This window comes from Argiope bruennichi, chromosome 1, assembly GCF_947563725.1.
Source record: "Argiope bruennichi chromosome 1, qqArgBrue1.1, whole genome shotgun sequence".
NCBI lineage: Eukaryota > Metazoa > Arthropoda > Arachnida > Araneae > Araneidae > Argiope > Argiope bruennichi.
The window spans coordinates 143,039,248-143,060,936 of record NC_079151.1 but is presented as its reverse complement, the minus strand read 5'-3'; the positions used below and the strand labels follow the sequence as shown (position 1 = coordinate 143,060,936).

The 21,689-nt window shown below is 29.9% G+C and overlaps 1 protein-coding gene across 3 annotated transcripts in view; it reads right to left on the bottom strand.

The window, feature by feature from the left end:
- The window catches only part of LOC129987846 (toll-like receptor Tollo), a 307,447-nt gene extending 291,563 nt beyond the window's left edge, over nucleotides 1–15,884 (bottom strand). For all 3 annotated transcript variants that reach the window (XR_008785606.1, XR_008785608.1, XM_056095959.1), the window contains exon 1: nucleotides 15,531–15,884. The gene's annotated coding sequence lies outside the window, so the exon portion shown is untranslated. The remainder of the gene's footprint in view (nucleotides 1–15,530) is intronic.
- Nucleotides 15,885–21,689: the final 5,805 nt, after the last annotated feature.

Genomic DNA, 21,689 nt, shown 5'->3' with positions numbered 1-21,689 from the left:
ACAAATATGGTATATGGTCTTAACATCAAGATTTGGACTAAATCGATCAAGGAGAAGAGGAATTATTCCGAAATATATGCTCGATTCTCCTCAACATACAAAGAAATAAAACAGAAATATGGTATATGGTCTTGACATCAAAATCATACATCTTATCAAAATTTGAATCAAATGAATCAAGGAGAAGAATTATTCCTTAATATATACTTGATTCTCCTCAATATACAACGGAGTAAAACACAAATATTGAAATATATACTTGATTCCCCTCAATATACTACGGGTTAAAGTACAAATATGATATATGGTCTTAACATCAAAATTTGAATCATATCAATCGATGAGAAGAAGAATTAATCCGAAATATGTATTTGATTCCCCTCAGCACACAATGAAGTAAAATACAAAGTCTTAACATCAAAATCATATATTATCAAAATTTGGGCAAAATCAATCAAGGAGAAGAGGAATTATTCCGAAATATATACTTGATTAGCCTCAACACACAAGGAAGTAAAACACAATTACGGTATATGGTCTTAACATAAAGATAATATATTTTATCAAAATTTAGACTGCTTAGATCAAGTAAAGGAATTATTCCGAAATATTTACTTGATTCTCATCAGCACACAATGAAGTAAAATATAAATATGGCACATGGTCTCAACATCGAAATTGGGACTAAATCGATGAAGGAGAAGAGGAATTATTCCGAAATATATATTTGATTCACTTCAACACACAACGAAGCAAAACAGAAATATGGTATTTGATCTTAATATCAAAATTTGGACTAAAATAACCAAAAAGAAGAGGAATTATTCCCAAATATATATTTGATTGTCTCGATATACGACGGAATAAAATACAAATGTTACAGATCGTCACGTTATAGAAGAAGAAGAGAAATTCAAAAGAAAAGACGATTCTTGTTTATCTGTTTTTTTCATCTATCTTAGTAGCCCAAGAACACTTCTAGCTGTCTTTAAAAAAAAATTAAAAAAAAAAAAAGGAAATAGGAGCAAACTCCCCTCCCCCCATTTTCCAATTCTAAATAATTCATCTTTTTTTATTTTTTTATACGCTTTTTTTTTTTTTTTTTTTCGTTGGTGCTTTCCTCCGACCCTTTTATTGTTAAGCCGAAATCTGACCATTCAAAAAATGATTTGTCTTTTACAGACAGTGTTTTGAAAGTAAATTTTCGAAGGGGGAATATCGAACGCTCGAACGGTGCAAACGTCCCACCCATCTTAACAGCTGTCAGTGAGCATTATTACGCCTACTTTGGAAAAGGGAGCAATGCATCAGATTTACGACTTCTCCCTTCTCAAAACCATCCATCAAAAGCACGCAAAATGCCTGTGCTGGCAAAAGGAGATGACCGATGTAGATCTCAATTGCCAGTAACAGTCGCACCGACGATCTTCATCAAAAGGGGGGAAGGATCGACAACAAATTATGAATAAAAATGTTACAAACTTAATTCTTCATTGTGCTTAATATATAGAGAGTATCCTCCCCCAATGCGTACTTAGCTTAAATAATATACGTTAAAGTCTACGTAAAGAACTAGTGGCCTAATACATGTAAGATATAAAAACCCATATTAATAAATACAAGCGTAAATCGATTTTATTAATACAATCATATATAAATCTATATGGAATCTCAGTAATTTAATTAATCAATACAATGGCCATGCCCTCCAGCATTGGTTACACAGTCATCATAGCACTCCTTACTGGCATATTACGTATAATAGAGTACCGAGAAATTATTGAAGAATAGATATTTCCAAAGAATTTTAATTAATTAAAACAAATATTTTTAAATATTATTTAAAATTATTTAATAGATATTTATTACGTAACTGAAATGGTTAAAAAAACATAATTTTATTGATCAAATAAATTAGCACCATTTGTTGGACATTTAGAATTATTTTTCATTAAATAGCAACTATTTTTGCTTCTTTAAGTCAGTTTAATATCATAGCAAATTCTCATATGTATTTTTGTAAAGAAAAGTGACACCAGTGTTTTTGCATTCATTGCCTAAACAAGATTCCATGTGTTTATTTTTTTAACCATGGGTAAAAATTCGTTCCCTATCAGCAAAAGGGGCATTTTCAACATTAATTTATTATTATTATTTTTTAATTTTCCGTAGTTTTTCACTATATATCCATAACTTCATAGTTTTATCTAATTTCTGTAGGAACTACGAGAATACTGTAGCTATTGGTGGGTATGAATAATTCTTCATTTTGTTCAAGGTCATTTTTTTATATTCTACATAAACATTTATTGTTGCAGCAGTTGCTTATTTGGCAACTGAATAATTCTCCTTTATCAATAAAAAAAAAAAAAAAAAAAAAAAAAACCTAGCGAATTTATCAGGAATTAACTGTACCAGGACGTGTTCATGTGTTTAGAATTATAAGTTGCCTTCATTCCTAATTGCATTTTAATTGAAAATTTTTTTTAAAAAATAGGAAACAATGAAATAAATAACAAAAATTAATAAAGTAACAGCTGAATGAAAAATCTGAATATAATTGCTATTTATAAAAACTCGAATATCAAACAAAGGCACAACAAAAAAATTGTTACTTTCAAACAATCTAATCATTGTCTATTTTAAATGTCTGTTGTTCAACGATTCCATCAACTAAATAAACGTATAAACCTAAAATGCATATCTTCGCACCAGAGTTGAAATATAAAACAAATAGAAATTGGCTACTTATCCGAATGACGCCCGTCGGTTTCCTAGTAATGCTTATTACTTCATCTGATAAATTATAACAAAAAACGGAACTTAAATAAATATATCACTTAAGAAAATATAATAGCTGAGGTCGAAAATATACACATTCAGAAAGATCCACCTTTCTCGCTTGAAGATCTCTTATCCAAATAAATATGTATTTCGAGAACAACGCAAGGGGCTGCGAAAAATTGCTGAGTATAATTATTCTCCAATGGAGAAGAATAACAATAACAAAGCACTACATTAAAGTTTAAATAAGCATTTATCTGTGATTGTTTATAAAACAATCATCCGAATATGAAACAAAACACTCCGAAATATACAAGAGGGGCTGTTTTATCAGTTTTGCATCCTACGAAGCAAAAGAAAAATCAGAAACGAAAAGAAACGATCCGGCTGTTTTAAGCAGATTAGATTGTTATTTACTTTTAATACGTCCAATTGAAAAAGGCTTTGAAGCTTATTGGTGGAAGATCCAACCTTCCGATAAAGGAAATCATTTAAAATGCGTTTATTTTCTCCCCACTTGAAATAAGATTCTCAATCTGTTTGCATTTGCGCTTAAGCAATTCTTGTAATTCACTGCCCTCCTCCTTTCGTCTTAATTTCGAAGCGCCGCGGATACTACGTCGCGAAAGAATCCAAATAAATTTAAAAATTAAATGGGAACCGCCATCTGCTCGCTTCTCGAATTCTTTTGATAACCAAGCAAACGATTTACTTATTTCAAAGAGAACGTTGCAGAATCGCGTTACATAGAAGCAGATGAAAAGATTTACGAACTGCTTTCTGAGAGAACTTCTTTGGGACATTCTTCTTTTAAATATTTTGACGTAGAAGGCAACTTTGAAATTTTCGAATGAAATCACTATAACAATGAGTGCAATCTCAATCGATATGAACTGAATGTTATATTTTTTATTTAGACAATCGCAATTTTACTAATCAATTTACATGGAAGAGATGAAAAGATTTACGATCTATTTTCAGTAAATCGCGTTGCACAGAAACATATGAAAAGATTTACGAACTGTTTGCTGGGGGAACTTCTTTGAAACAACACTAAAGAATGCAACACTGAAATTTTCGAATGAAATCACTGCAACAATTAGTGTAATCTCGATCAATATGAAATGAATGTTATATTTAGACAATCACAATTTTACTAATCAAATTACGTCGTAGAAATGAAAAGATTTATAAACTATTTACTGTAGAAGCTTTCTTTCAGTGAGTAAATATATCGAAGCGAAATATAACTCTGAAATTTCCGAATGAAATCAAATTGAAATCGACACTAAAACAGCAGAGTGTAATTTTAGTCAATATGAAATAGATCAAACGAACATTTTATTTAGATAACACATTGATTCATACTACGAATAAAATTCATTCCGTATGATAAAAAAGAATTTATTTTTATGCAGAGAAATTTATTAATGGATTAAAAGAAAGTGAACTCACTGAGAACAAATTTTGTAGAGTAGTGAATACACACAAACACACACACACACATATATATATATATGGGTTGCAAATTTATAATAAAAATTCTCATAGAATCGTTATTTAATGTGAAGATCTTCTTTTCTTTAAATCTACTAATATTAAAATAATGAGCACTTTAATCTGCAATGTTATATATATTTTTTTAATTAACGGTTTCAATACATACACGTTTTATTGCTCTAATTAAAATGTCTGTTTCCAATCTGCATGATTATACATTTAGCCATTATGATGTTTCATTCAACAAAATGCAATAAAAAAATTGGGCTATGAGTAAGAATTGTTAAATATCATTGTCAATTTAAATTATAAACGCTGAATATTTTAATATGGATTTTAAGACTTTAAAGTTATAATCAATTAAATTTTTTAATTCGCTCTTCTCTTGTTGGCATGAAATCAGTCCGTTAGATAAAGAAATTTTAACCTCAAGAAGTTCGCTTCGCCGCTGTCTACATGATTATATTATATACGTAAGTAAAATATATATATATATATAAATTTCGTACTATACTAAAATTCGTAACCCCAAAATCGAGATCATGATAATTTTTACTCGCCAATTTTGAAAAATTTGGCAATCAATCAATTGAATTTTTTAATTCGCGCTTCTCTTGTTGGCATGAAATCAGTCCGTTAGATAAAGAGATTTTAACCTCAAGAAGTTCGCTTTGCCGCTGTCTACATGATTATATTATATACGTAAGTAAAAAAAAAAAAAAAAAGAAAGAAAAAAAACATATAAATTACGTACCATACTAAAATTCGTAACTACAAAATCGAGATCATGATAATTTTTACTCGCCAATTTTGAAAAATCTCTACTTTTTTTTTTCTGTGTAAAATAACTTTTTTTTTTTTTTTTTTTTTTTTTGAAATTTCAAGTAATTTTTCAAAAAAGTGACTAAATATTTTAGCAACAAAATAAAATAACATTTATATACGGTGCAATAGAAGTAGAGTCGATGGTAAATGCTTCTCTGGTGGGAAAAAAAAAAAAAAAGTGAGAGACCCATATCAAAATATACTTTTATATTTACATCCATAGCCGAAAGCATAAACAAATTCGATACAAAGTTTCTTGCAGTTAATGACTTAATAAAAAATTTAAATTACACACAAAAAAATAAATATTCAACTGGCAAATTCCATATACATTCATTAATTTGCATTTTAAGCATTTTTAATTTGTTAACATAGCTTAATTACACATCCGTATTTACAGCTACATAATATATTGCAAATAAATATTTATTAAAGGGTCGGGAATCAGAAAAGCAAATGACAGTTTCCTTTGAAGAAGATATGCCTCATTTTTGTGGCGATTACCTAGGGCCTACTATGGTAAACCGACCTCGTATGTAAGGATTGAAAACCATATCATATAAGACACTTGAATCGTGATTTCTTCTTTGAATGAATAATGAAGGGTTAAGACCATTTACATGCCTTGAACTGACGAGTCTTAGCGAAGAGCGTTTAAAAATATTTTTTAAGTAATTTTTCTCTCTCCAGTGACTTTCAAAATTGATGATTAAACAAGAATCGACTATTGGCCGAAATTTTATTGCAAACTTTACTCACACTAATGACTGAAAGGTCATTAAGCTAAATACATTTAGCTGAGTAGAAACTGTGCTCACGCTCAACGAACCTAAAGTGTTAAAAAAAAAGGTAAAGAAAGGACGATTTTCCAACTCAGTCCATCGTAAACAAAACATTCTGCGTGACTTTTAGTACATTTTAAGTAGTCACTTAGGAAAAAAAGCTCTTAGCACAGTCGACATTAAGATTAACTACCACTTCTCAAAGAAAAAATAATGTAGCTGCGTTGCAGAGCGATAGTTCTTTGTTGACACTATCTCCACTGGCGCCACTGGTTTTCTCGATATCCACCGAATCAAAATGCTTGCTACATACTCCAACAGCCCATTAAGATACGGGCCGATCACAGCAAAACCACTCGGTTTTAGTTGGGATTTTTCATATAGTTTTTTGCAACTCTGCGTTAAGTGGTTCTTATCTTGTTATGGGGCACGTCATATATTCCATTCGTGGTTTGGAATCAAATGGAACTCGATTATTGAAGCGCCCATTCAAAAATAGTTCTTGCAACAATTGATTCCGTTAAAGCACTCTAAATTTATTATTACATTGCAAAGAACTCCATTTTCTTTTTTATTTACTTATATTTTTCCCATATAAGAAAATCTGGAGGTGGGATAGAAAAGAAGAAAATACATTTTTTTTACCGCCGACTTACAAAAAACGCATTTTTTACAGCAAAAATATATTTACATGAAAGCATCCACTTAATGTAAGCATGTAAAAAAAAATTTTATGCGCTAAATGTTATATTACTCTATTTTATTACTTATATGAAATCAAGATTTAAAATCCTCATTAATGTAATGTATGTGCCCAACTATCTTGCAAAAACAATCACAACCAGGAAAAAATTTCCTTTCTTTTATCATTTAGAGTGAAAACAGCATCAAAAATTGCACTAAAATTTTTAAATAAAATGTAAGAATTCGATTTTTTTTTTTTTTTTTTTTTTTTTTTCTTATTCTGTACACACACACACAAAAAAAAATCATTGCACTATTATATATTGTCAAGATCCAAAATTTAATAATTCAAAGTGTGCCAATTGAAATATGTATGGATAAATTTAACGACGATAGAAAATTTCAAAATCGATAATGCTAATCATCCTACTCATCTATCGTTATAGTATTTATTGTGGAAGTGAAATGATTAATAATTTTTTAACATTCATAAATTTTGAGTAATAAACATTTTTTTTAACAAAAAAGATGAAAATAAATTGCATTAATTGATAAAAATGATGTACCAACATCACGAAGACAAATGTTTTCTGTTGTTGTATATTTATTTAGATCATTTTTCAGCAGGGTAAGGTCAGCACAAATCCGACATGTTTCTCTTTATAAGGAGGCTCTCTTTTAAGAATACCAAACTATCGGTTGTAGAAATCCGTAAAAAGGAAAAGAAAACTGATATAAAATTTCAAATAGAAGAGGAATATTTTATGAAAAACGGCCAATACACAAAGGAATTCGTACCCATTTTCAATCCTTTAAAGAACTTTAAAAAAGAAAAAAATCTAATTTCTGTCTTAAACAATGAAGAAAACATTAAATGTGGAAATGAGCTTGGCAATAGATTAAGGTTCAAGATTAAGGTAAATATCACATTGTATGATAAACAGATTTAAAATCATTTTAATTAAAAAAAATTTAATGCTTTTTCTTTCTGTTAAAGGTTTTTTTCAGAAAAATAAACCATTAAGAATTCTGTCGAAACAGAAAGTACAGTAATACTAACTGAAATTTGAATTTCAAATTTAATGATTTCAAATGAAATTATATTTTTAAAAAAAACTCACTAAAAATTCTTTATTTGATCAGAATGGACATTTTCCAAAGACGGGCGATTTTTAATCATTATTTAGATTGGACGTTTAGAAATAGGCATACTATTCTAAAGAGGATAATTGCTATATTTAAATGCAACAAGAATATTATTCATTGTTAAATAGTAAAATATAATTCATTTAAACTAATCTTTAACAATATAGACTACAAAATATTATGAAATAACTGAGACGCGATTTCAACGTTGTACTATGCTTTAGGAGGATATTGAAACTCTGTAATCCTCCAACATCATTCGCAAATTTTCAGCCTAAAACTAAAATGTGTTTAATTATCTGCCTATTTGCTAGTATTGCAAAATACCGTCAAATAGGGGTCTTGCGTCAAAAACCAACCAACAAGCAAGCAAGCATCTGTTTGTAATACAAAGGATATATTGTATACGGCAATTAAGCGCACAGTCATAGGCACTCATCTAATGTTATTTTAGGACAATTCACAAAGAAGATGAGAAGGAAGAAAATGTAAAGTAATTAAAATATTAATGAGGCTATACTTCGAGAATCTGCAAACTAAATCATGAATAAAATATACAATCAACCGACAATGATGTCGTCATTTTGAAAACAATTCAAAGCGCTGCCTAAAGGCCGGTTTTCCTTCAATGTGCAGCAGAAGAGGGGAGAAGATAAGACTACTTATGAATCTGAGACTACCAAATGACTCTTTAAACTAAGAGTGAAAAGCTCCTCTGGGGCTATGAATTTATAGAGAAATATCGAGTACACCGACATTGAATGGCACCTTATTCGCTCGGCTCACGTGCACTTTTTAAAATGAAACTTATTTTTTAAAAGAGAGAATGTGCCATTTTATTTATGGACTTGAAACATGTAGCAAGATTTAAAAAATCCAGATATATTTAATAAGAACTCAATACATCACTGCTTATACAAAGTATTCTGGTAATTGAAATTCGCGCATGAATTTCTAATGCATGGAATTTTACAAATTTCGGCGCTATTTTTATATCTTGTAGTTATAATTTCATTCAAGGATTTAGTCGTTTAATCGTAATAAGTGGAAAATAAATATTTAACGGTCCATTAGTTAACGATAAACGGAAAATAATATTTGAAAAGATATTTTTGGAAAAACATATTAAAATACCAGAAATGTGGACGATTTATATTCTTTTACGCATAATAATCTGACTCTCAACTATATTTCTTCCACTGGAAGTAAAGAAAAATACCTTTCACACAACTACAATATATTAAATATATATATATATAAGACGACCTTTTAAGATATTTTATATATAAGATTTTTTTGTACATTATTTGATTATAACAAGACACATGATGCTTCCGAAACGGAATAATTTCATACACGTAAAGTGAGAAACATAATTTAAACTTTGAAAAGGCTCGTTATTTGATTATAACAAGACACATGATGCTTCCGAAATAAAATAATTTCATAAACGTGAAACGAAAAACATGTTTAAAACTTAAAAAAAGAAAAAACTTTTAAAGTAGAATCAGATATAAAGTTAAAATATTTTTCGTGTCAAATCCTAAAAATATAAATTACATCAATGTATGTTGTAAGCCATTATCAAGCTGCGGACTATTTTAGTGAGCTTAATGAGAATGTTACAACAACGAAAAATTGCACAATCTTTTCATACATAAATCCATTAGGAAGAGAAAAAAAATACATAAAAAGAGCACTAAGTGTATCAACATTGAAAAATTTCGAAAGAATGCTGTTTTATGAAGTTTACAACATAAAAGAACTAGCTTTCAAGAGATATATTCAGAAGATTAATCTATTTATCCTTAAATGGAAATAACTATGAATACATGTATAACATTCGGCAAAAGAAACAAGATCTTGAATGGCCACAAACATAAAATGCGCACTTTGTGCCCGCGTCTGCCGAAAGAAAACGAAACACAAGAAAATTCCTGTATTGTCTGGAAAAAAGTAAGTACTACTACTTTTTTTCCATCATTCTGAGGGTGGACTGACGCATTCTGAAGGGAGGACTGAACTTCACCTGGCCAAACGATTCTGCATTTCCATTTCGTTAATCCCCTGTAGTGCTGCCCTGGGGCTCGTTTCGGAAAGTTTGTTCTTGCCAGCGCTAAATAAAAAAGACCACACTCGGCGACTGTGACCGACGCTTCACTTGGATGGCAACCCACCCTCGTACTCTGCGTTGCTCGCAGTAAATCTTCTTTAACAGGTCCCTTTTGTATGAGGACAATACTAGCTCACAAGACATCGCTTTTTTCGGGACTTTGCAAAAAAAGAGAAGAATCCAGTGTGAAAGTACTTAACGAATTCAGGTTCTCAACGTCATGCAGTATTTGTCTGAACGTGGGAGGTTCATCTTTCCAAGACCAAAGTGTGATTTTTATTGGCAAGTGAATCGAGGTTTTTGTTGCCCATCCAATCTCCGAATTGCTCTTTTTTCCCCCAACAATACGGCGTGAAATGAACCTCTTGTGGGATGTGAAAGCCTTTGGCTAATTGAGGGAAAACAGAATAAATAAAAGACAAAGATAGCAAATACCATTGCACAAAAAGAAAAGACAACGAACTACTCTTAAGGGCATACCGCAGTCCTCCTCCGGCATGTTCAAAATTATATACAATCAACTTGGCATTCTGATAAAAAGCTGTAAAAATCGGATGGATTCGGAAAAACCGTATCCATCATATCATCCTCCTTTAATAGGGCAAAAAGCTTAATAAACTTCAGACAATTCTGACACATAACAATTTTTTTCTCTCTCCTCGTTCTGACAGTGCCTAAGCGTGTTAGTATCGACATAATGCGGAACTATGCATTCAGAGAAGCGATAATATTTTAAGAAATAATGCAACGGTAGTAATGCTGCTTTAGAGACGTTGCTTGTATTATTATTTAAAATTCATATGGGCCTTTATAATTAAAATTCTTAGATACTAGTCGAAAAATAGAATTTTCTTAGTTTATCTATAAGGAATTGTTGATTCCCGAACTTCTGGTCTTTTTTATGCAGTTGGCAATAATGAAACAAGAAAGTGATTAAGCAGGAATAACAATGCTGAATTGCCATTTCTTTTTTTCATAAAAATAATTATTTATGTATAAAAAAAGTGAGAATATTTTCAAAAATATATAAAAAAAAATTACTCAAAGCATTATCACGTTTACTAAAAATGTGGAAGAATAAATTTGTACGAGAATTAACATTAAGATAAAATACAAAATGTTTTAGTTTTTATTAATTCAGAAACTCGAGATAAGTATTAATTCATGCATATGAAATATAAATTTTAGCTTCTAATCATGATTGACAATCGACCATCAATTTGTAAGAGGCAATGTTTGATTACTACCTTTTCATTTCACAACATGAAAAGCATAGCATAGTTTAAATATCGTAGATTCAGGTTATTACATATAAATATGCAATGTAATAAATCATATTCAAATCAGTCATTCAAAGCTCTCTATAATAAACCCATACATCAATACTGATTCATTTAAATATGACATTTCAAATAAAAGCCCAATCCGAACGTATCTATTACTTAAATGTATCACAATTACTCGAACAGATGAAAATGCATAATTTTATAAATAAATGTCTCTATTATTACCAGTTTAGACACACGAAAAGTTAAGCAGCCAATCACAAGCCACTGGAGAAACACTTGAAAAGCCTTTTTAAACAAATGCGAGGTTAGAAACTTCGCAGAATATTCAGAGCAAACAGCATAGTATCATTGTCAATAGGAAAAGGGAGAATACGATAATTATTGTCTCTGAAGCAATATTCTGGGAGACGAATGTTATTCTGCAGGTAATGATTGGTAATTCTAGTTTCAAACTTGATGGGCTGGTTTATTACAGTTCGAAGACAAGGATGTTTATTTCTCCTGAGGACATTTTAGCACAATCCCGAAACAGCTCCGAAGGCAACAATTTTACTGCATCAGCAGAACTTTGAGGTACCCGCATGTGATGTGTTATGCGGTTTAAACAGCAGATGCACTGATTAATAAAATTACCTTTTTTGAATTTCGAAGGAAATACTACAGTATTATTCTTGAGAACTATTCAAGTTAAATTGATGGATGAGTCTAATTTTTAGACGAATTGGCAAGGATTGGAAGGCTCATGCAGGTATCATTTTCAAAACAATTCTTGCTATTTAAATCAGGAGAATTTCCTAAATTTATTCTTAGAACTTTTTTGAAATTCGATGTTTGAAATGGAATATTTATGACATTACTTTTAAACAGATTCAATAAAGAAATGCACCGTTTTCCAAAGAATTTAAAGCATTTCTATAAATGTGAGTAATTTATTTTCAGTGTCGATAAATAAGAAAACTAATTTAAATATTTGAGCCATAAAGATAATAATAAAAGAATGTTATTCCTGACAGAATAGTAAAAAACACTTTTGAATATTGTCTCACTTGCCTGCACTGACAAATAAATATATCTGATAATGAAAAGCGGGAGCAAAGCCCTTAGGGTTTATCCAGTTGTCGGTTGGTATTATAAAAATATTATTATTATTATTTCCAAAAATTATCTTCGAACTTAAAATAAAAGAGGTGGAAATAAAAATATTTTTCAGTTCTGAATGATTCGATTTAATTGAATTTACTTCATTTTTTTCATAACAGCATTTAAAATAAATAAATAAAAAAAACTAAAAATGTACGTTTCAGAATCATACAAACATACGGAAATTTAAATCAGATAAGTAATTCATAAAAATTAAACAAAGTAGAATGTGATTTTTAATTAAACTGATCTTTTCTTTTATATCATGTAATGTTTGGCTTTTATTGTAGAAATCGTAAATCTCAACAGCAGATTATAATTACAACCATAATTTGGAAGAAAATGTCGTATTTTAATTTAGTTTAGCTTAATGAGAGCAACTCTCAAAGCAAATGAAAAAAATTAGTTGTTTTCTATTTTTTAGTAATAAAAGCGATGCATATTTACTCTACACGCTAGCGATCCATTATATTTACTAATGAAATATTTTTCTTTGTTTCAATTTTCTCATTTCCTGTGTTTGCTTTTTATTTTTGAGACAACAATAACGAAATTTACTCTGGATAATATTTGCAACAAATGAAGCGAAAAAAAAAAGCACCATAAAACTGAAAGAAGAAAATCAAAAATATGACTGCGCTACTTCTCATCAAGTTAAATTGCCCCCCCCCCTCTTTTTTTTTATTACTCGTTTAATAAAAACACTAATGAACTATTCCGCTGTAAAGGTTCGATTTAAGTTTTAACGAAAAGGTGAATTGCACACCATTTGATATCAAGATTTCTTTTATTCACAGTTAATCTCGGTTTAAATGTAGGGAAAAATGTAAAAGTTTTATATCAGGAAAATGTGAAAATGGATATATGAATTTATATAATTTTTGAAATTTAATAAAAACACTAATGAAATGTTCTTTTTTAAAGGTTCGATTTCAGTTTTGACAAGAAGGTGAATTGCACACCATTTGCTATCCGAAGTTATTTTCATGCACAACAAATCTCTGTTTAAATTTAAGGAAACATTTATAAGTATTTTCTTTATTCGTATTACTTTTTGGTGTTTTATATCAGGAAAATATCGAACTAGATTTTATAAATATATATTATATATATATATATATATAATTTAATTAAAACACTAATGAACTTTTCCGTTGTAAACGTTCGATTTAAGTTTCGACACGATGAATTGTACACCATTTGATATCGGAAATTATTTTCTGCACAACAAATCTCGGTTTAAATGTAAGGAAAAATTTACTGGCAATTTTTTATTCCCATTATTTTTTGGTGTTTTATATCAAAAAAAAATATCGAAATGGATTTTATAAAAATATGCATATTTTTTTTTAATTTAATAAAAACATTAATAAACTGCCCCGTTGTAAAGGTTTGATTTAAGTTTTCACGAAATGAATTATACACCTTTTAGTATATAGAGTTATTTTTTACACAGCAAATCGTGGTTTAAATTTAAGGAAAAAATGTATAGGCAATTTTTTTATTCGTATTATTTTTTAATGTTTTATATCAGAAAAAAATCGAAATGGATTTTTTACAAATATATAGATAATTGCTAAGTCATTTTTCGGATGGTAAAAATATAGATTTGAATAACAGCTAAACTTTGTCTCGTATATAACTGTTCGAAAGTAAAAATAAAAGATTTGTATTTCAATTTAATTTTTAAATCGCAACACAAAAAGACTTACTTCTGCCGCATTAAAAAATAATCTTTAAGAATCAATAATTGCATCTTTCACAGCGTAATAATCTAAATCATTTTTTAAATGATTGCATACAAGTTTTTCCTTCCATGGATTTGAAATTAAAATTATCTATCCTTTTTTATTATAAAATGCTTGCTCAAAAAAAGAAATGGAACAAAAATGCTGATTCTTACATTTTATATAATAACAACAGAATCCATACTACGTTGTTTTTAATTTAAATTGAAAATGTTCATCCTATTGCTTTGAGCGAAGCACGTTTAATGAACTTAAAGAATGTATAGTGATGAATACTTTTTCAGATATGCAGCAACAAGAATTTTAGCAATTTGCATTCAAAGCGCTCCCATTGTTGAATAATAGCTCAGGATATGTGATAAAAATGGGCGTGTCAAAAACAAATAACAAAATAATAATATATAAGTCATTTCCTCATTAATATTGGGTATTTTAGCCAAAACATTCGAAAAGAGAGAATTATAGAAATTCCCTGAAGACTAATATTGATAAGCTGAAAAAAAATCTACTTCTAACGGTCAAATTTTCTAGTTTGAATACAATAGGTCATTTATAAAAACGTTTTCATTATTTTAAACTAGTTTTTTTTTCTTCAGAAAATTAAACAAACAAAAGGCAATTAACTTTACATCAATTTTTCCTACTAAATAAGGTACACGATTCTGTGGAAATAGATTTTTTACAAAGGGGAAATTGAAATGCATTTAACGAATGTAATGATCCTATCACAGAGATTTTTGGTATGTTTTATCTTTTAATGAAGCGGTCAGACTCAGATACCGTGGGAACTGTATTTATTTGTATAAATTAATATTTTAGATGTGTTTTTTATTAAATATTTTTACACTAACAGTAATTTCAACCTTCTAGAAGAATTTTTTTTTATTGTTCACGGATTAAAATGAATTATGTTGATTTTATCTTCAATTATGGCAGAATGCCTTTGTTCAACGAACCAAAAAAAAAAAAAAAACTATCTCTATCAACTAAAAAATACATAAAAATAAATAAAATGCCTCAAACAATGAATTCCTCAATTTCACTTATTTATGAGAACATTTTTTTTAAAATAATTTCAAAAGCAGAAGATCTCTTCATTTATACTTTTTCGATGCGGAAACTCAGAAAAAAACAACAACATAATAATATGTAATACATTCTTAATGCAGGAATCAGTGTTTTATAAAACGTTATTTCATAGAAAAAGAATTTTTAACTATTATTGCTATTTACAGTGGAACGATAGTAAAATAAATTGAGCAAGGAAAAAAATTGGGAAAGTCCAAAAAGAAAAGACAGTATATTTTTAGACAAAAATTATCTCGTACAACTGGATTAAGAAAAGATTTACAAACATTTATCGCTTTGAAATATTTTACAGCATTTATTCACTAACTCAGGGAACAATAGATTCTATAAATAAATGAAATTCCAGAAAACGTTTCCAAACCGATATAATTAATAAAAAGTTACAAATTTCTTCCGAAATGCTGAGAGGGGGTCAAAAATTTCCACTTACCCATCTGCCGAAACGAAGAACCGTCACATCAGTTCAAAATAGAATTTGTAGTCCGTTTTGGGGCGAAAGGTGAAAAGTTTCGACACTTCGCGCCGGGACGGCAAAATAAACAAACTACGAAACAAAAATAAAAGTAGCAGAAAACAACGAAGAATACACAGAAGAAAGTTATCTGCTTTTTTTTTCACACAATTCCGTCACGAATCATAACAAAAGCAATGTCAAGTTCACGGGGAGGGCGAGCGACGTGCAAGAGGACTCTGCTGCTGGCCAACCGAGGCTGGCGGAGGCACAACTCTACAAAGCCACGCTGTCTCAACGGCGCGTTCCGAAATCCAAATGACAAAAGGCGAAGCGATTGGCAGAGTATGCCGGTTCCCGGCCAAGAAGTGGAATACTTTATAAGGTCGGGTCGTCGACTAGCGCCATCTAGCGACGACGGCCCCTTCTTCATCCCTCTTCTGCTGTTAGAAATACGACCGCAGAAAATTTTTCAGTTCCTTTTTTTTTCCACTTTTTTTTGCACTTGGACGTCGAAAACGAGATTGTGAGGGAACTCTTTAATCCGATAGAGAAGTTTGGGGCGCGGATCTTGAAGATTTAATCCAGGACTCTCCGCTGATTTCGAAGTTCTTTATTTCCTCTTTTTCTTGTTTTTCATTTCCTCTCGTTCGAAGGTATTCTTTTACCTGGTCACTGCACGATTTTCTTGAATGGGAAGGAAGAACGAGTTAAAAGTGCGCCCTCCGAAAACGGGATATTACTTTTTATGCGAGGGTTTCGCTTGATCTTTATCACTTCGAATCGACTTGCTGTTAGCTACTAGGAATGTGGCTCAATTCTAAGATAATGAACAAAATATGCATAATTTTATTTTTATGGGCAGCTGTCTCATTACGTTCACTTATATTTAGAAAGAATCTTAATCTTCGTAACGGACAGTAAGTATGAGGCAAAAGATTTTGTTTTTCTTCTCTCACTTTGAAACGGAAAGGATATTTTAATTATAAAAATTTTAATAAAAAATACCTTAAGGCAAAAAAAATACGATTTTCAAATTGATCATTTGGTTTAAAACTTAAAATAGAAACTCAAATCACAACGTTTAATCCTCAGATCATCTTTAACGCTACTTCCAAAGTGAAAATTAGAAGAAGAAAAAATATTGCAATGCCACAAACAAGAAAATAAAAACATTTTACTTTTTCGTAATATGACTTTTGTAACGGCGATAGTAAAATAATTATTTTAAAATTCTTAATTTTTTTGCTATTAAGTGAAATAAACTAAGCACAGAAAACTGATTTTTAATAAAGAAAAAAATTTTATCATATATAACATGAGGAGGAATTTATGAATAAGGGCGATGGGGACATCAAGCAAAACTATTTATACTCGAAGGAAAGAATATATATATATATATATATATATATATATATATATATATATATATATATATATATATATATATATATATATATATATATATATATATATATATATATATATATATATAAGAAAGAAAAGAAAAAGAAAAAATAGAGAAAATTATGAAGTATTGCTTATAAGTGATGGTAAACAACAATCTCTTAATAAATCTTGTCCAGAATGAAATAAAGAATAATATATTCTATATTGCCTTTTATCATTTATTAGACCTTGACTTTTCTAAAGAAGCTTTAAAATTCGGAATACATAGGTTTCCTTCCAGTTTACGAATTTACAAAATCAACACATCAATAAAAATATATCAATAGCTATAAAAATATTAATTATTATGAAATTATTTGATTTTTTGTCGTTTATTTAAACAGGAGCCGTATTTGACCATAGAATTATTTTTGATATATAAAAAAAATGAAAAATAAAACCATTCTAATTTAGGAAAAGTTTTCATTAATAGAAATATATTTAGCAAAATATTTGTCCTCTATTGAGTAACGAAACTTTTCAATTTTGCATCGCCCAATAGTAAGGGTTAGAATCATTTTTATTTTTAAAATTAATTTTAAGTAATTTCATAGTTGGCTCATAAAACAAATTCTTTGCTTCTTCTTAAAATTCAAATAATCATATTTTAATAATGAAATATCGCTAGAATATTATGCATTAATATTATTATCAATACCTGTTCTCATTTAATGAATTGCAATACAAAAGATGTTCTTTTTTTCCCACTATATATTTCGTGCAGATCATCTGAAAGATTTACAGGCCTACGGCTGAAAAATAAAAAAACTTGCAATAATGGATTATATCTACAATTCCTTATTTTGAGAATCGCTGAATTTAGTTATTCGATATTTTACTTTTTTCCCTTAATATCTAGTTTGACAGCTTGTGTTTTTGATATCTGTATTTCAGTATCATTTTTTCTTTATGAAAATGCAATGTTTAAAAAAATAGTCAATTATTAAATATTCGAATGAAGTAAGTGGGAAAAATATGAGTTTCTAAGAAAGTGAATGTGTTGTTCATTGAAATAAATGTATTATACAAAATGTTATAGAAATTATAAAATAATATGCGGTCATATGTATTAATTTAGCAAATGGAGGAGGTCGCAACAACTCGACATGATAAATAACTCATATAACAAGCATAAGTGAGTTATGCAGAGATAAAATTAAATAAAGCACGTTTCATCTCATTGTGTCACTTTTTAGAGATTTAAAACGAGCCGACACTTTTAGAACTTCTAAGGTTATAAGCATTAAATGGAATAACTCCAATGACGGGCATGGCAGCTCTCCCGATTAAAAAGAAGATCCATTAAAAACTGCTTAGAATTATAACAAACGTCTCTTTGTATATTACAAATAATACCACAATGACTTAGGAATTTTAGCAATAGATGATCTCATTACAAATCTCATTAGAAAATTCATATAAAAATACAGTCAAATAACGAATAACCTCACTTTCGGTCTGATTCTTATTTACCAATTTTGAAGGGAAGCACAAATGCCTATTTGCAACCCTTTTTTCAAATTCTAACGTGCAACATACATATCAACATGCGCACAACGTAAGGCATCTCGAATTTTCACCTTTCCCCCCCCTTAACTTTTTCGTATACCAGGTATAGAGAAAATAGAATTCAAACTCAAAATTTTGAGGAATCTCCACATTTTAGACCTTTCTGAGTTCGAAAAACGTATTTTTGGACAATGATAACTCAAAAACACTTTGAGCTAGACGGATGAAATTTGTATACAGTTATTACAAGGAATTCGTAGATTCCAAACAAATTTTGAGCAAAGTCAGTTTTGAAGAAGTCTTCTGTAATAAAATTCAATGCAATAACTGCAAAGTGAAAAGAGCTAGATGAATGAAATACGGTACGTATATTTAACATTTATAGTGTAGACATCTATAAAATTTTGAGCCAAATCCAACAAAAGGCTGACTCTCTGTAGATCTATGCTTTTTTAAAGATATAAACTTAAAAAAAAAAACCTGCAAAAGGAAATGACATATATATATCAAATTTGGTATTATGTGGTATGTACCATTTGGACTCCAAGTGTAGCTATGCGTCAAATATTTGTTTCAATCGGTTGGGAAAAAAGCGTTTAAAGCACCAATTCGATTTGGGTTACTATTAACCGCATGCCAGGGAATAATCGCCGAAAAAACTCGGCAAGGGCCACACAAAAGTCAGTAGAAAGGCCGAATTCACGCCAGAGGTTAATCTTTCGTAACTATTGTACGCCAATGCCATGCAAGGTGTTTTCTGGGATACCTTTATTAGAGAGTATGCGAGAAAATTTTGGGGCGATCATCCCCTCTAGTTTTTGTTTGTTTGCGTTTTGTCCTCTCCGATTCATTGGTTTGATAAATAATGTGTCATTGGTACTACTTCAATATTGATTCTGAGTGAAGATGCTTCGCATCGGGACTCGATATGATATCTAATCTATGATTAAGTGTGATATTTGTCTTTCATAACTTGCGGGAGCAATTCAATTTGATCCCAAACTACTCGTATTTTAGTTAAAAAAATCAAGACATAAATCTAACAGATTATCCAACTTCTTATTCTAAGCATTATCGAACAATTACCAACACATTCTGTTATATAGGAATAGGTTAAGTTCACACGTTGTACTAAATTGGTAATGAAATATTTACCTTATACTTCTGTCATTGACTAGCTTTTTCAATTTAAATTTTGAAATGAAATGACTAACTTTTAAGATTCCTTGGCTAGAAAGCTAAGATCGGCTTAGATAATTGCACTTGGCCACTTTAACACAGGCACATGTTCGTGCACAAAATGGCTTTCGCAGTTCGAACTGTTAACTTATAAGCTAATTTAACGTCTTTAAGCATTTTCATAACAGTATAAGATAAATTAACATATTTTTTTTCAAGTTACATAATTTTTTTGGAGGGGGGGGGACGAGCCTCAACACTTTTAATCACAATTAGATAAAATATATAATTCCTGTATCAGTTCCCACTTACCAAATTTTCACGATGCACAACGATAAGAATATTTGATTTTCCACAAAATATTTAAGAGCACCAAGCCCATACAAATGCCTGTTATTTGTTGAATTCTTGTCAAGTATCGACGGTGTCGAAACTTAACACCAGGCCACCACAGCCTTGTTGCTGAAAGGTATAGATATGCAACTTATTTGATTTCTAAGAATAAACAGTTTTTCAAAAAAGTCACTTAATGCTAATCAACTGATAACATTAAGTGACTTTTAGTTAGACATAAAGTGAATCAACTGATTCATTTGTTGGAATACAGATGGTTTAACAATCTTCTATGGAAAAAAAGTTCAGAATTCTTTACCATTCCTATATGGTGGATGGCAAAGAAATTGCAATAAATATATGAGGGTTCTAAAGTTTCAAGAGAAGTTACAGTTCTTAACATTTTGGTTGAAACTAGCATTTATCACTGTCATCATCACTTGGTAATTTTGTAGAATAACTTTTCTTATCTTGAGCTGCCCACAATAGCGGCTGTCATCGCTCGAAAATTCAATTTAGAAGGAACACTGTTTTCAAGATCTTTTGTAAGCATTCATAATGTGTTTTAGGAAGTGTAAAGGAACTGCTTCATTAATCGTTTCCTTTTCATAGCAAACTGGTTACATTATATATATTAAAAGTTTCAAGATTTTTTTTTTTTTTTTTTTGCTTTGTTAATATAAAATAATATTCATCGGCAGTTTAATATTGCATATGAAAACTTTTGTAATAGAATCAATTTTTCCATCAACCTTGAGCTAAAAAAAATTGTAAAACTAATTTTATGAATTTGACTATCCTAAAAACAATTTACTTTAACATACAATGGAAATAATTGATAAAAATGTCATGAATTTTTTATTATTATTATTTCGCCACTAACGCTTGCCATTAATTTTGAAAAACTTTATGGGTCACTGCAGTCTTGCGGCGATATTAGCATCTTGGCAAAATCAGATTCGATATCCAATTCCACATAAAATGTTGCCGCCTTGCAAATGCACCTATAGTCTGTGCATTTTTTGTAGGCGGTTCAATCTCACATTTTCTGCCTCGTTACTGGTTGTCTGCTTTGGCACGCTGAGGCAGATAACAGTGTCGCTCTTTTTTTTTCTTTTTTTTTACACAGCTGTTAAGGTATTCCGAAACGTACCGACGTGGGGAAAAAACAAGCTTTGTCGAAACCGTGGCAATGGAAAAGGAGAAAGGGTGAAGAGCAGGGAGCACGCGTTTTCTTGAAACGAGTGCCTACAGAAATTACATAGACTATAATTAAAGTTAAACTTGTCTAAAGTCAAACATTCGTTAGTGTGGAAAAAGATTTGTGGGGAAATTGGCTCGGTTCAGTACTACATAACGGAATGTGTCGAACACAATGAAATTAGAGGAGGGCTCATTACGAATAGCGATAATTTTTATAAAATATTACATTACAATGTAAGCTTAAAAATATTAAAAATTCATTGAAAAGATTTCTAGCTTTTTACCAACAGTTTGAAGATTATTTGTGTTTTCTTTGGCCGTTGTTGTCTTATGCAAAGTTGAATAGTTAATGAGTAATACAGCCAGTCACTATAATCTCTGCTTATACGGCTTCGTTCTGTGATAATGGAATGAATGGCTGTAATTATAAAAAAAATGTGGAAAAAGAGCTGCCGACTTAGTTGT